At 48.2% G+C, this 12,954-nt stretch overlaps 1 pseudogene; it reads left to right on the forward strand.

The window, feature by feature from the left end:
• The first annotated feature begins 7,811 nt into the window (after positions 1-7,811).
• The window catches only part of LOC146756809 (uncharacterized), a 41,806-nt pseudogene continuing 36,663 nt past the window's right edge, over positions 7,812-12,954 (forward strand).

Below are 12,954 nucleotides of genomic sequence, written 5' to 3' on the forward strand. Positions count from 1 at the left end.
ACGGTTCCAAGTATACTGAATGCCCCTCCAGGTGAAGGCAAACTGTGGCTTGCATTCTGCAGCCAAAGGAATAGAAAAGAAGGCATTGGCAATGTCAATGGTGGCATACCATTTGGCTGCTTTTGACTCCAGCTCGTACTGGAGTTCCAACATGTCCGGCACAGCAGCGCTCAATGGGGGTGTGACCTCATTCAGGCCACGGTAGTCTACTGTCAGCCTCCATTCTCCACTGGCTTTACGCACTGGCCATATGGGACTGTTAAAAGGTGAGTGAGTTTTACTGATCACTCCCTGATTCTCCAACTGGCGAATCAAATCATGAATGGGGAGCAAGGAATCCCTGTTGGTGCGATACTGCCGTCTGTGCACTGTCTTTGTAGCAATCGGTACCTGCTGCTCTTTTACTCGTAGCAGCCCCACAACAGACGGGTCCTCTGACAGGCCAGGCAAAACAGACAGCTGCTTAATGTTGTCCATGTCTACAGCAGCTATCCCAAAGGCCCATCGATACCCCTTAGGATCCTTGAAATGCCCCCTTCTGAGGTAATCAATACCCAGTATACATGGAGCCCCTGGGCCAGTCACAATAGGATGTTTTTGCCAGTCTTTGCCAGTGAGGCTTATTTCAGCCTCCAGCACAGTCAATTCTTGAGAGCCCCCAGTCACTCCAGAAATATGGATTGATTCTGTCCCTTCATGACTGGAGGGCATTAGGGTGCACTGTGCACCGGTATCCACCAGCGCCTTATATTCCTGTGGTTCTGATGTGCCAGGCCATCGAATCCACACAGTCCAATAAACTCTATTATCCCTTTCCCTCCCCTGACTGAGGGCAGGGCCCCTCTATTGGTTACCTGTGATGACTGGAGCAACTCCACTGGTGGTTGGTATGTCTAGTAGTTCCTTCACCCGTGCTCGTAGTGCAGAAGTAGGCTGATCATGCCACTTCCTCATGTCTTCTCCACGGTCACGTAGGTAGCGCCACATGGAAACACGCGGTGCAATCGTACTGTTGTTCTTTGCTCGAGCTGGGAAGCGTGTGCGTTTAACAGCTGAGACTTTTGATGATGCAGGTGGGGAGTAGGACTGGACTAGTTTGATCAGATCCTTCATTAGACCTGGTGGCCCGTACGAGGATTGACCTTCATCAGTTGTTTCTGATACTATTACGGGATCATTACAATTAGTTGATGGAAACAATTTCTTGCACATTTCATCTACTCGGTTTTCTAGCCGTGAGATGGCAGAAACTGCGGCATGCAGCTGGGGGAGCTGCTGATCGGTGGTTTGAAGCATTATAATCAGCTCAACAACTCGGGGCCATCTGTCCACGAATCCTTTAGATCCTGATACCAATGACTGTGCAATTCTCTCTGGTGCTGTACTTGTGATTTTCTGCCACATGTCAGGATCGGCCCTCACTCTCTCAGGGTCAAGTTCGCTTGGATCAGGGCTGTACAACATTTTCGCCATGGCCAATTCCCTCAGGCGCTGAATACCTTTTTGGACGGTATTCCAACTATCAAATTTAGGCTTCAAAGCATCCTTATAGGGGTACCTTTCTCTCACGGCTTCTAACAGCCGCAACCAGAGAGTGGCAGCTCCATCCGAACATCTGCTAATCCCTCTGTCGATACCTGCATCTTGGGCAATGCTTCCTAGTTGGCGAGCTTCATTACCATCTAGAGACAAGCTGTTGGCCCCGTTGTCCCAGCAGCGAAGCAACCAAGCAAGGATACCTTCATCTTGACGCCGTGTGAACTCCTTTCTTGAGCCTTGGATTTCAGTCAGCTTCAGAGGTCGACAATAGGTGATTTCCTCCTCATCATCAGTCTCTTCATCATGCCTCTTGGTTTTTGCCTTTGCTTTTTTCGGTACTGCTCCATGCCCGGCACCTGGGTCTTCTGCTGCCCCCCCCTGTGCTTCTCCTTCTTTTCGTTCTAGACGCATGGACACCCGTTTCCATTTCTTGCCTTCCACAGGGGCAACTGATATTGCTACTGATGCCTCCTGTGACTGATCAGAATTAACTTGGGCTTGAATCTCAGATCGGAAACTCTCTCTCTCCAGAATAGTATGATACAAAGCACGGTATGCATAAGCCAAACCCCACATAAGATTTACCTCCTTAGATCTCTGACCCAAATGCTCACTTAATTTCTTAGGGTCCCTTAGGTGTTCAAGAGTGAAATCCCATGACACTGCGGGTCCCCATGCTTCTAAGACTTTTCCTAAACCTTTCCATATTCCCTGCCAGTCATCATTCTCTGGTTCTGGAGGAGACTTCCGCATAGAACGAATGCATAGGAACATATATGCATGCATTGATAGTGATAACATGAATGCAAATATGAACCCTATCTCAGTTATTGAAAAGCGTGTGGAAATCTGAGAGTACAACCTAAATAAAAAGGGTTTTTTTAGCCTGTACAATGAATTAAACATGGTGGTGTTTGTAAAATTGCCTGTTCCATCTGGGATGCAAGTATCTGTAAAATTGCCTGTTCCATCTGGGATGCAAGTGTTTGTAAGATTCACAATTCCATCTGGGGTGTAGATGCCAAAATTCTGACCATACCACATCTCGTAAAAGTACCAGGCAGGTGTCTCCATCAGTATCCACCTTATTAGGCTATATATCTGCACAATTCCACAACACCAAATTATGGTGTTAATAGTTGACCAATACTTTAAGAAGATCATAATTGCTTTCAATCCCTTAAACAGAGCAACTGGGATGAAGAGTGGATTCATAGCTGGCAGGCTCTGTAAAAGTCAGAGCTAGCTAGCTTTGCTCTAAGGGAGAAAGAAATCCCTTTGTTTTCTACACAAAAGTTAAATAGCAATGCTGAGAATGTGCAGCAGCCCTTAATGTTGACAATTTGTCTGGTATTTCAAGGTCACGTTCTCCGTGAGCAGCTACGGAAAGATAACACTCCCAACACTCCCGTAACAAAGCTCTTTAAGAGCAAAGAGAGAGTTGTTCTAAAAGCTAAAAAGCTCTATGCCCGCATTCTCCACCAAAAAATCTGTCACGGGTTACTTAGATTTACCTATGCCCGTGACAGGGGAAACCACCCCACGCCCCCCCCCCGGGGCCCGGAAAGGAGGGGGAAAAGGGGAGTGGGATAAAACAGCAACAATCTAAGGAGGAAAAACTTATTTTACTAAATATGATATCGAAATACAAGATAACACAATATAATATAATTAAGGCTAACAAATCGAACGAAACAGAGAGAGAGAGTCTCCGAAAACCGAGAGGCCTACTGTGAACTCTAGGCGACACGGCTGGAACGCTTCCCACTCTCCGAGAAGTTCGAGAGAAGAAGGAGGGCACTCCAGCCTGGGAACAAGATTATATAGAGTCCTGGTCCCGTGACTTATTGTTACTCCTGTTGTTCTCTGGGATATGTAGTCTTCTTCTGTGGACTGCACATTCAACAGAAGTATCCATACTTGACATGATGTTATGATGTGGAATACTGATAGCAAAATTACAAAATTACAAAACCATGACACCCCTATGCAGTGCTCCTAAAATAAAGAGCAGACTCATAGCTGGCAGTAGCTGGCAGGCGCTGTAAAAGTCAGAGCTAGCTAGCTGTGCTCTGGGAGAGAAAGAAATCCCTTTGTTTTCTTTACAAAAGCAAGACAGCAATGCTCAGAGTTTACAGCTACTCCTGAATGTTGACAGTTTGCCTGGACTTTCAAGGTCACGTTCTCAGTGAGCAGCTATGAAAAGATATCACATCCCTAACGAAGCTCTCTGAGAGCAAAGAGAGATTTGTTCTAAAAGCTAAAAAGCAGCAGCTTATGCCCGCCATCTCCACCAAAATCTGTCACAGGTTACCTAGATTTATCTTTGCGAATGACAAGGGGCAGCTGCCCAATAGGGCCCCCAGCCCAAAAAAGAGAGCTCCAGCCTGGGAGCAAGATTATAAATATGTCCTCTGCGTGTGACTAATCTCTGGCCATGAAGTCCTCTGGGATATGTAGTTTTCTTCTGAGAGATTTGTATTTGGAACGTTGTTATTCCATGGAACTGGAGTATGAAGCTTCTAATGATCCAAACTGCACATAATGTTATGATGTGGAATATTGACAGCAACATTACAAAACCATGACACAATGTTTTGCTCAGTTTCTGTTAAAGCCAGAGTTACAGTTTTTAATCAGTCAATATCATCGCACTCTTAGCTCCAGTTTTACTCAATTTCTTCCCAGAGTAACCTGGCAGGTACAAGAATTTCTGTATTCCTACTTGTTTTCTTAGCTTATATTTAATTAATCCAAAAAAGGAAACCTTTCCTGCTGGGCAATAGCTTCTGAGAAGCATCAATATCCACCAGAAAATGAACCTCTATATCCTGCTTCCCTAGATGCAATTTCCCATTGCAGTTTGCACACTGCTTTCCTTCCAGTGGGGAGGAGCCCTCCCTGGGATCTTCAAGACCCCATCCCCCCAACTCTCCCTGAGGGGATCTCTGGGTCCTACGGCCCTATTCTGGCACCACAACAGTAACAGCTGTTCTTATTCCCAATTACTTTTCTATCTGTACGTCAATCAGTTTTGTTTTGGTTAGTTTTCATATCATTCACCACTCTTCCGTCCTGACATCTCTGTTATACCTTGCCAGTACTTTCTTCAGCCTGTGTCTGTCCCAAACTTATTTTCCAAACTCTCATCATTACATAAACTACTAACATCCTATTTCACTTCCGCCTCCTTCTCTCCAGAGGCGTCAAGCGCTAACACTGGGATTTCAGGTTTCTCTGCACATGATGGCTATTCTCACTTCCATTGCCCCATCCTCTCCACCTCCCCCTTCGCTGTTTACAGCAGCAGTCTCTTTCCCTGGTTCTCTCTCACTCCAGAAGTTCCTGCTGGGGGAGGGAACAATGAAGGGGGATTGCTCTCACAGAATCACAGAATTGTAGGGGTTGGAAGGGACCTCTAGAGATCATCGAGTCCAAACCCCCTGTCAAAGCAAGATCCCTACACCATGTTGCACAGGTAGGCGCCCAGTTGGGTCTTGAATATCTACAGAATCTCTCATACCAGCGCAGATAAACTCACTTTCTCCTTAACCCATTTTCCTTTGAACACTATTCCACTATTTGTACCCTCAGTTACAATTCCACATACCCTCAATTATACTTTTGTATAGGTATATCACGACTTATATATATATATATATACATTGTGTTAGTTTATACAGTTATATTGTTAATTATTTTAACTTCTCCTCTTTGGATCCTTTATTACTCAGGTCTTGTTTGTCCAGCACCGAAAATCAGTAGTTCTATTTCAGATGGCTGGACAGAAATGAGCTGCAGTCTTTTTACGTATGACTTTAACCTAATTTTTAATAACTACAAATTGCTTCACTTAGATGCTGAGAGCTTGAAACGAAATACTCGTATCTTGTTCTAAATGCAGAAACAACAATTGATTCCCACAAAATGTATGGCAGTCAGTTGGTGTCTGTGGCAATTTGGAATGTATTGCACTGGGTACGTAGGGTCACCCCCAATACATTAGACCTTATCTTTTTACAGCGGGAGGGGGCTGTGTGCCGCACTTTGAGAGGAGTGCTGGGTATAAGCTGACCATACTGGGGTTGTAAGAGAAATAGTCATCAAAACACGAGAGGGACTAGAAAAACGGAGAAAGGAGAGAGATGCAACAAAGCTGGTATGAATCAATGTTCAACTGTTCTCCCTGGCTGACTACCTTGCTGTCCACTTTAGCGGTACCTCTTATTTTATTAATCCTGAGACTAACTCTTGGACCATTTCTGTTCAATACACTTATTGCTATTGTTAAGGGTCGGTTAGAAACAGCCTATTTAATGTTAGTAAGAAAAGAATATGAACGTATGAGTAGCAAGGAAGAGGATGAATCTACCCTCCAAAGGGCTAAAGAAGCAGTAAAAGAATTTAATGAACAAAATCAGGATTAAATAGAAAAAGGGAGATTGTGATAGGTAAGGGTTAAGTTTGTTAGTCAAATGAAACTCAGTGGTGCTTTCTCAGGAGTCCTGGAATGTAAACAGTGTTGTAAAATGTAAATCGTGTTGTAAAGCAGGGAAACTAAGAAGCAGGAGGCACTGCAAACTACACATTGCCAGGGCACATAAGCTGCTAGAAAATAACCAAAGAATAACGGAAAAGACTGCTGACTTTCACCCCCACAACACTCTACGACCGCAGCAATAACCTGCACAGCCACAAGAATGACTGGAATATATAAAAGAGATAACAACTGTACAAATGCAGAACCTTTGTTCAAATTGCCACCATGGCGGAGTACAGACTCCCCTCAGCACCCAGTTCTGTTTTGCTCACTTTACCACCTTCCTTAATTGAATAAAGCTATCCCTTTATTTAAATCACAAGATTTGATGGTTTTGACACGGTTTTGACACGGGAATCTATAACAGACAACCATACAGACCAAAAACCCACACAGAACTCCATAGTATTGCTTCACAGAAGACTTATTAGGACCCTTAGAATAGGATCTGGGGATAGTCGTATTCTTACCGCAGCTTTTGGGTAAAGCTGCAACCCACAGCTCGGTTCCATTGCAAGAGTTGTGTTCAACATACAATGTCCTCTGGTGCTGTACCTGAGATTACATCTTGCTGGGACATACTCGTGGGGGTTAGGAGTAACAGGAACGCCAGGACAGCAAGGGAGGGATGTCTGACCACAAGGGTGTGCGAAATGTCCCCACCGAAGGAAGCAAAGAGAGCCGGCAGAAAGCGATGCTTCATTAGCGTAACAAAACACAGCCCCCATTCCTCCCTTCCTCTCACCGTCCTCCCCTACACCCCTCCCCCGGATGCAGAACGAGCTCTGTAACTGCCGAGCGCCTGGCAGCCGGCTCGGGGCGTGCTCGTTGTGGGAATTCCTGCCTTCCTGAGCCTGTGCGGAAGAGGCGAGAGCCTGTCTGGAAGCCATCCGGGCAGCAACGCTGGGGCAGGAGGTGCACCAAGGCCGTCCTGCGGCCAGCTCCGGGCTGAGGGCATCCTCTGCTCTACGCGACTCCGAGGAGCCTGGCTACCTGCACCAGAGCTGGGAGCAGCCTGCTCCGCACCCAAGGTAGGTGCCCTTCGTGGCTCGTGCAGAGGAGCGCACGCTTCCTGCCCCCTGCCAGCAGCACCGGGAGAGGAGCGGGGAGCGGCCCCGGACGGGGCGGAACCCGCACTGCCGTACCCCAGGCGGGACCCTGGTCCCGGCTCCAGCTCCCGCTCAGCGCAGCAGGTTTGCTGGCCCAATCGGGCTGCAACCAGGGCAGCAGTTTATGCAGCCCGGTCTGGGCTCCGAGGGGCACGGGAACGGGCTGGGAGCTGGGACAGTGAGGAAGGGAGCAGAGGAGGTCAGCGTGCTCTGCTGCCCGGTTGGATCTCTGTAACACAGCGCAGCTGGGACTGCAGTTCTTCCTCTGGGCCACGGGAGACACGAGACGGCCTCGCTCTGCAGCTGTGCACGCGTGGATTGATGGAAGCTTTAAACTCCCCGGTGCCTCCTTTGGAGTGTCTTAATGTGAAGCCTCCAAGAGGGAATTTGCACTCGCCCTGCTCCTCCTCCCCGGCAGTTCCCAGCTTCCCTTCGGGGACCCTGCGGGCAACACGTGCCTCTGGCGACCCTTGAAATGGCGTTACCTTTTGTTTGCTGAGCGCTTGCCTGATGGCTCAGCTGGGGTTGTGCAAAGCCCTGGCAAGGCTTTTGTTGAGTCTGTCCCGGCAGCTGCAGATGCCTTGAGCTCACAGCTGCGGGCCCTGAGCACGTTCAGCATCTGCAGCAGCTCCGGCACTGGGCTCTGGAACAGACGATGAGAAGCTGGCAGCCTGTGGGCTGACTGGAGCACGCGTTGAGAACACGGCCGAGCAGCAGCAGGTCAGTAAAGCACAGCCCAGGCTGCCTTCTGCAAAGGGCAGGCGCTGCTGAGAGCGTTCCCTGCTAATGAGCGCAGTCGGTGTACTGCAGTTTTATGGCCTTTCATCTGTTATTGCTGGAGTGTTTCCTGGTGTGTTGTGCATTGTCTTTGGCATCACAAAGAGGAATAAGTCCATGATGCCATAATTGTTCTGTTTAGCACTGCTACTATTTGGTCAGTTGCCTTCCTGGTTCGGTTAAAATTCCCAGCACAGCATTGTCTGGTTGTGGTAGTGACCGTCACAGGCTGGTTTGGCTGCAGTGCTGTCAGATACTCTCTCTTTTCAGGAGTTTTTTGGATGTTTTGTTGATTTTTTTCTGTGTTTAAGTAAGCCATCCTGTTTATTTGAGAAGTGTGTAAAATCCAGTTGACTCCTCGCCATTTTGCACTTCCTTACACAAGGAATGTGAGCCCTCATCACTTTTAGGTAACATCAGCTGCAGGTGGTTTTGAGAACTACATCATTTTCCTTCACAAAGTACTTTTCCCAACCCTTTTATGAGGGCTTGGTTGGTTTCAGCAAGCCCAAGGCTACTTCCACTCCTGAGAGGATGTACAGACATCTGCCAGAGGATTTAATCCATTTGCCACCAGGTGTTCCTCTCACGGATCTGTAGAGGCAGTGCTCTAGCAGGCTGCTCTGCTGGCAGCTGCCATCTGCGCTGAGGCTTGCTGTGTTTGTGTGTTGGGGGCTGCATTCACAGTGTTCTTCCATGAACCAGGTGCTTTTCTGCACCTCCTGCTGGATGGTTGGATGGCCATACCATTTTCTAACAGTATTTTTGCAGCTCTTTCCTGGGTAGCCGTCCCATTTAGACGTGCTTGCAGTCAGTCAAAAGATCCCCCCAGTCAGCACAGCCTGTCCTTGTTGTATGTCCTCAACTTTCTTCTCCACTCAGACCTCCAATAAAACTCCCCTTCTGAGGTGACTGGATACACTTGGTTATTTACTGCATAGAGGGTAGGGTTACACGCACAGCTACAGGAGGCCATCCCATTGAGTCACGAGGCTCAGAGTACTTCCCCTTTCTTTCTCATGTCTTCAGACCACATTGGTAAGGAGCTAGGATGTGGCTGGATCCTCTCCTAGTCCCAAACTTGCTCAAGGGTTTGTGTGGAAGGAATCAAACGGTCCCACTAAGGCAGAGCCTTATAGAGCACATTAAAGCTCCAAAGTAACCACAGGTGCCTTAGAGAAGATCTGTACTGAGAAGGAGTCTTGACGTCAAGCTGCAAGGGATCTCTGTGCAGGTGTGAGCTGCAGAGAGCCCTGCTTGAAGGCAGGTCCTGTAGTGCAGCCTGCTGCTGTGCAGCAGAGCTGGAGGGGCACTTGTGCTGCTCCCTGTTTTGGGATAAGATGGCTGCCTCCTTGCCTTGCTTTTATCGTTAAGTCCCCAGCTCAGTCTCAGCTGTTGAACTAAGTGTCTGCTACCAGTTGCATCAGCCTCCCAGTATGAAACAGCTTTGTGGCAGTTTATCTCTTTGAGCTAGGCTGTTTCCTGTACTGCAGCTCATTGTCTTCCTCTGTAAGCCCAGGCAGCGCCCTGCAGAAGGGCTGATCTGGGACTGGGACTGCTGCATTCCCTCACAGCTCCCCTGCCATTTCTCTTCTCTCTGCAGGCTCCAGTTCAACTTCTGCCTTCCAGCCGTGATCATCCCAGCCTGCAGGAGAGCAGGAAATGGCCGCAGCACATCCAGCTGAGGTAGGGGTTGGGGAAGCAGGCAGGAGAGGCCAAAGGGCCAGGGATGTGAATGCAGGGGAAGAGGGAGGTGCTCTCAGCCAGTGTGTGTGTGCAGGGGACAGGGAAGCAGCTGAGATGGGAGGTTCTGTCCTGTGTGCACTGTTTGCCTGGGCCTTGGCTGTTCCCAGCAGGGAGCCTCTTTGCTTGCAGGAGCCCGTGAGCTTTGAGGAGGTGGCCGTGTATTTCAGCAGGGAGGAGTGGGCGCTGCTGGACCCTGCGCAGCGAGCGCTCTACCGGGACATGATGCTGGAGACGTACCAGTGCGTGGCCTCACTGGGTGAGAGCTTGTCTGCCTTTCCTCCTTGTTAGGGCACCTTTAACTGTGCAGAATGAGCCTCTGCAAGCTGGGCCTTGAATAATTGTCATGCAGCTACATATTGACTAACACCACAGTGCCAGCAAGAAAGGAGATACTGAGAAGCATGAGTTTCAGAAGGGATTAGTATGCACGGCACTGTGATCAAAGCTGCAGAGTCAGTGCTGGCAAGGAGGCATCAGCCAGGAGGTAGAAAACCAGCCCATGTGTTGAGTGTTGCATGGTGCCACCAGCTCCAGCTCACAGATGAATCCCTGAATACTGCTATGAAATTGAGGATTTTACATGCAATTGCCATCAACATTTTGATGCCTTGACCACTGGTAGATTGTAAGAAAATAATCTGTTTTAAAGTTAATTTGAAAGAAAAAATATCCCTTCAAAATGTTCAGAGATGTCAAAGCATTCTTTGCTCCAAGGGAAGCTGTAGGCACGGTGTCATTCAGACCCAAATGTTGTTTTCTCCATGGGGAGGGACACAGTGGTGCTGATGACCTGTTGAACATATAAAAAAAATATCCCTTCATAATGTTCAGATGTCAAATCATTCTTTGCTCCAACATTCAGGCCCAAGGGGTGGTTTGTCCATGCGGAGGGAGACAGAGTGGAGCTGTTGAACAGGCAGTGCGCCAGCATGATGGAAATGCTCTCTTGTTCCCTGTTTCTCTCCCTGAAGCTCCATTTCCAGGCCCCAAGCCCGTGGTGATCTCCCTGCTTGAAAGTGGGGAAGACCCCTGGATCCCAGATGTGCGTAGCCCTGAGGCCATGCCAGGAGACCTCATCCCAGGTGAGATGGTGGAGGGAAGGGGAATGTTGGGGCTGTAAGAGCCTTCTCTGCCTGTGTTTTATGTTGGGCACCGTGTGCTATTGCTGCATTTTGTCTGTCATCCAGCAGCTGATGGGATCAAAAATGCAAAGGAGGTTCTGCAGAGAAGTTGTGTAGCAGATAGACAGTGGGGTCACATCTCTATGGAAGAAATCAGAAGGGATGCCCATGAAGGCCTGCAGCATGGGCCGGGTGAGCACATCAAGAAGCCCCTGGGAAAGCGTCTGGGAATGACATTGAGGAACCCAGTGGACTTCACCATAGGTCCAAAGCAGCCTGAGGAAACCAGGAGCAAGGATGCGTGCCAGATGAAAAAGCAGAATCCGTGCACTGAGTGTGAGAAAAGCTTTAAAACAGATTCCAGCATCACTAACCACCAGTGCATGCACTCAGCAAAGAGGCATTACGAGTTCTGTGATTCTGCAGAGAGCATGAAAAGGAGAGTCCACCCCACTGGCCAGCAGTGCATGTACACAGGAGAGAGAGCCTTTGAGTGCTCTGATTGTGGAAAGAATTTCACGGACAGTGGGAGCCTCACTTCCCACCAGTGTATCCACAGAAGAGAGAGAATGTACAAGTGCCCTGAGTGTGGGAAGAGCTTTAAATGTAGTTCTAAACTCAAAAGACACCAACGTGTCCACACAGGAGAGCGACCATATAAATGCCTTGAGTGTGGGAAGAGCTTCAAAAACAGTTCCAGCCTCATCTACCACTATCGCGTCCACACAGGAGAGAGACCATTTAAGTGTACTGAGTGTGGGAAGAGCTTTAGAAGCAGCTATGAATTGAAGATGCACCTGCGCATCCACACAGGAGAGAAACCATATAAGTGTTCTATGTGCGGGAAGAGCTTCAAAAGCAGTTCCAAGTTCTCCCAACACCATCGCATCCACACAGGAGAGAGACCATTTAAGTGCACTGAGTGTGGTAACAGCTTCAGGAGCAGCTCTGAATTGACGCTCCACCTGCGCACCCACACAGGAGTGAGACTATATAAGTGCGTTGAGTGTGGCAAGAGCTTCAAAATCAGTTCTGTTTTGAAGTGCCATCAACGCATCCACACAGGACTGAAACCCTTTCAGTGTCCTGTGTGTAGGAAGAGCTTCATAAGCAGTTCTGTATTGAAATTGCACCAGAATGTCCACTCAGGAGACAAACCATTTAAATGCCCTGAGTGTGGGAAAGGCTTCAAATGGAGTTCCAGCTTCTCTTCCCATCAGCGCGTCCACATGGGAGAGAGACCCTTTATATGTCCTAAGTGTGGGAAGAGTTTCAAAGGGAGTTATGATTTGAAGCGCCACCAGCGCATCCACACAGGAGTGAAACTGTCTAAGTGCACTGAGTGTGGGAAGAGCTTCGCCAGCAGTTCTTTTTTGAAGTGCCACCAGCGCATCCATACGGGAGAGAAACCCTATACGTGCCCTGAGTGTGGGAAGAGCTTCAAAAGCAATTCTGAACTGAAGTGCCACCAGCGCATCCATACAGGAGTAAAACCCTTTCAGTGCACTGAGTGTGGGAAGGCCTTCATAAGCAGTTCTAAATTGAAACTGCACCAGAATGTCCACTCGGGAGACAAACCCTTTAAATGTATTGAGTGTGGGAAAAGCTTCAAATGGAGTTCCAGCTTCTCTTCCCATCAGTTTATCCACATGGGAGAGAGACCATTTAAATGTACTGAGTGTGGGAATAGCTTCAAAAGGAGTTCTGATTTGAAGCGCCACCAGCACATCCACACAAAAGAAATACCCTGAAAGTGTCCTGAGTGTGGTAAGAGCTTCAAAGGGAGTTCTGAACTGATGCTGCATCAGAGCATCCACACAGGAGTGTGTCATTATGTTATCTAGATCAATCTATGTCCGTGACTGGGGTTAGCAGGCCTATGGGCTCCCCGCCCCCCATTAATGGGAAGGAAAAAGGGGTAGGGAGATGGGAGCTGGGCTCAGGGAAACAAACAGAGCAGCAGCAACAATCTAAGGTGGAGACTTACCTTACTAACTATGATGTTGGGATGTAAGATTACACAATATAATACAGTCTTATTGAAACTGAGGTCCTCTGGGATGTGTAGTTCTTCTCTCTGCTCCACATGATGTTCTGATGTGGAATACCAATAGCAAAAAAA

Source organism: Coturnix japonica, chromosome 26, assembly GCF_054131305.1.
Source record: "Coturnix japonica strain WE chromosome 26, WE-NBRP24, whole genome shotgun sequence".
Taxonomy (NCBI): domain Eukaryota; kingdom Metazoa; phylum Chordata; class Aves; order Galliformes; family Phasianidae; genus Coturnix; species Coturnix japonica.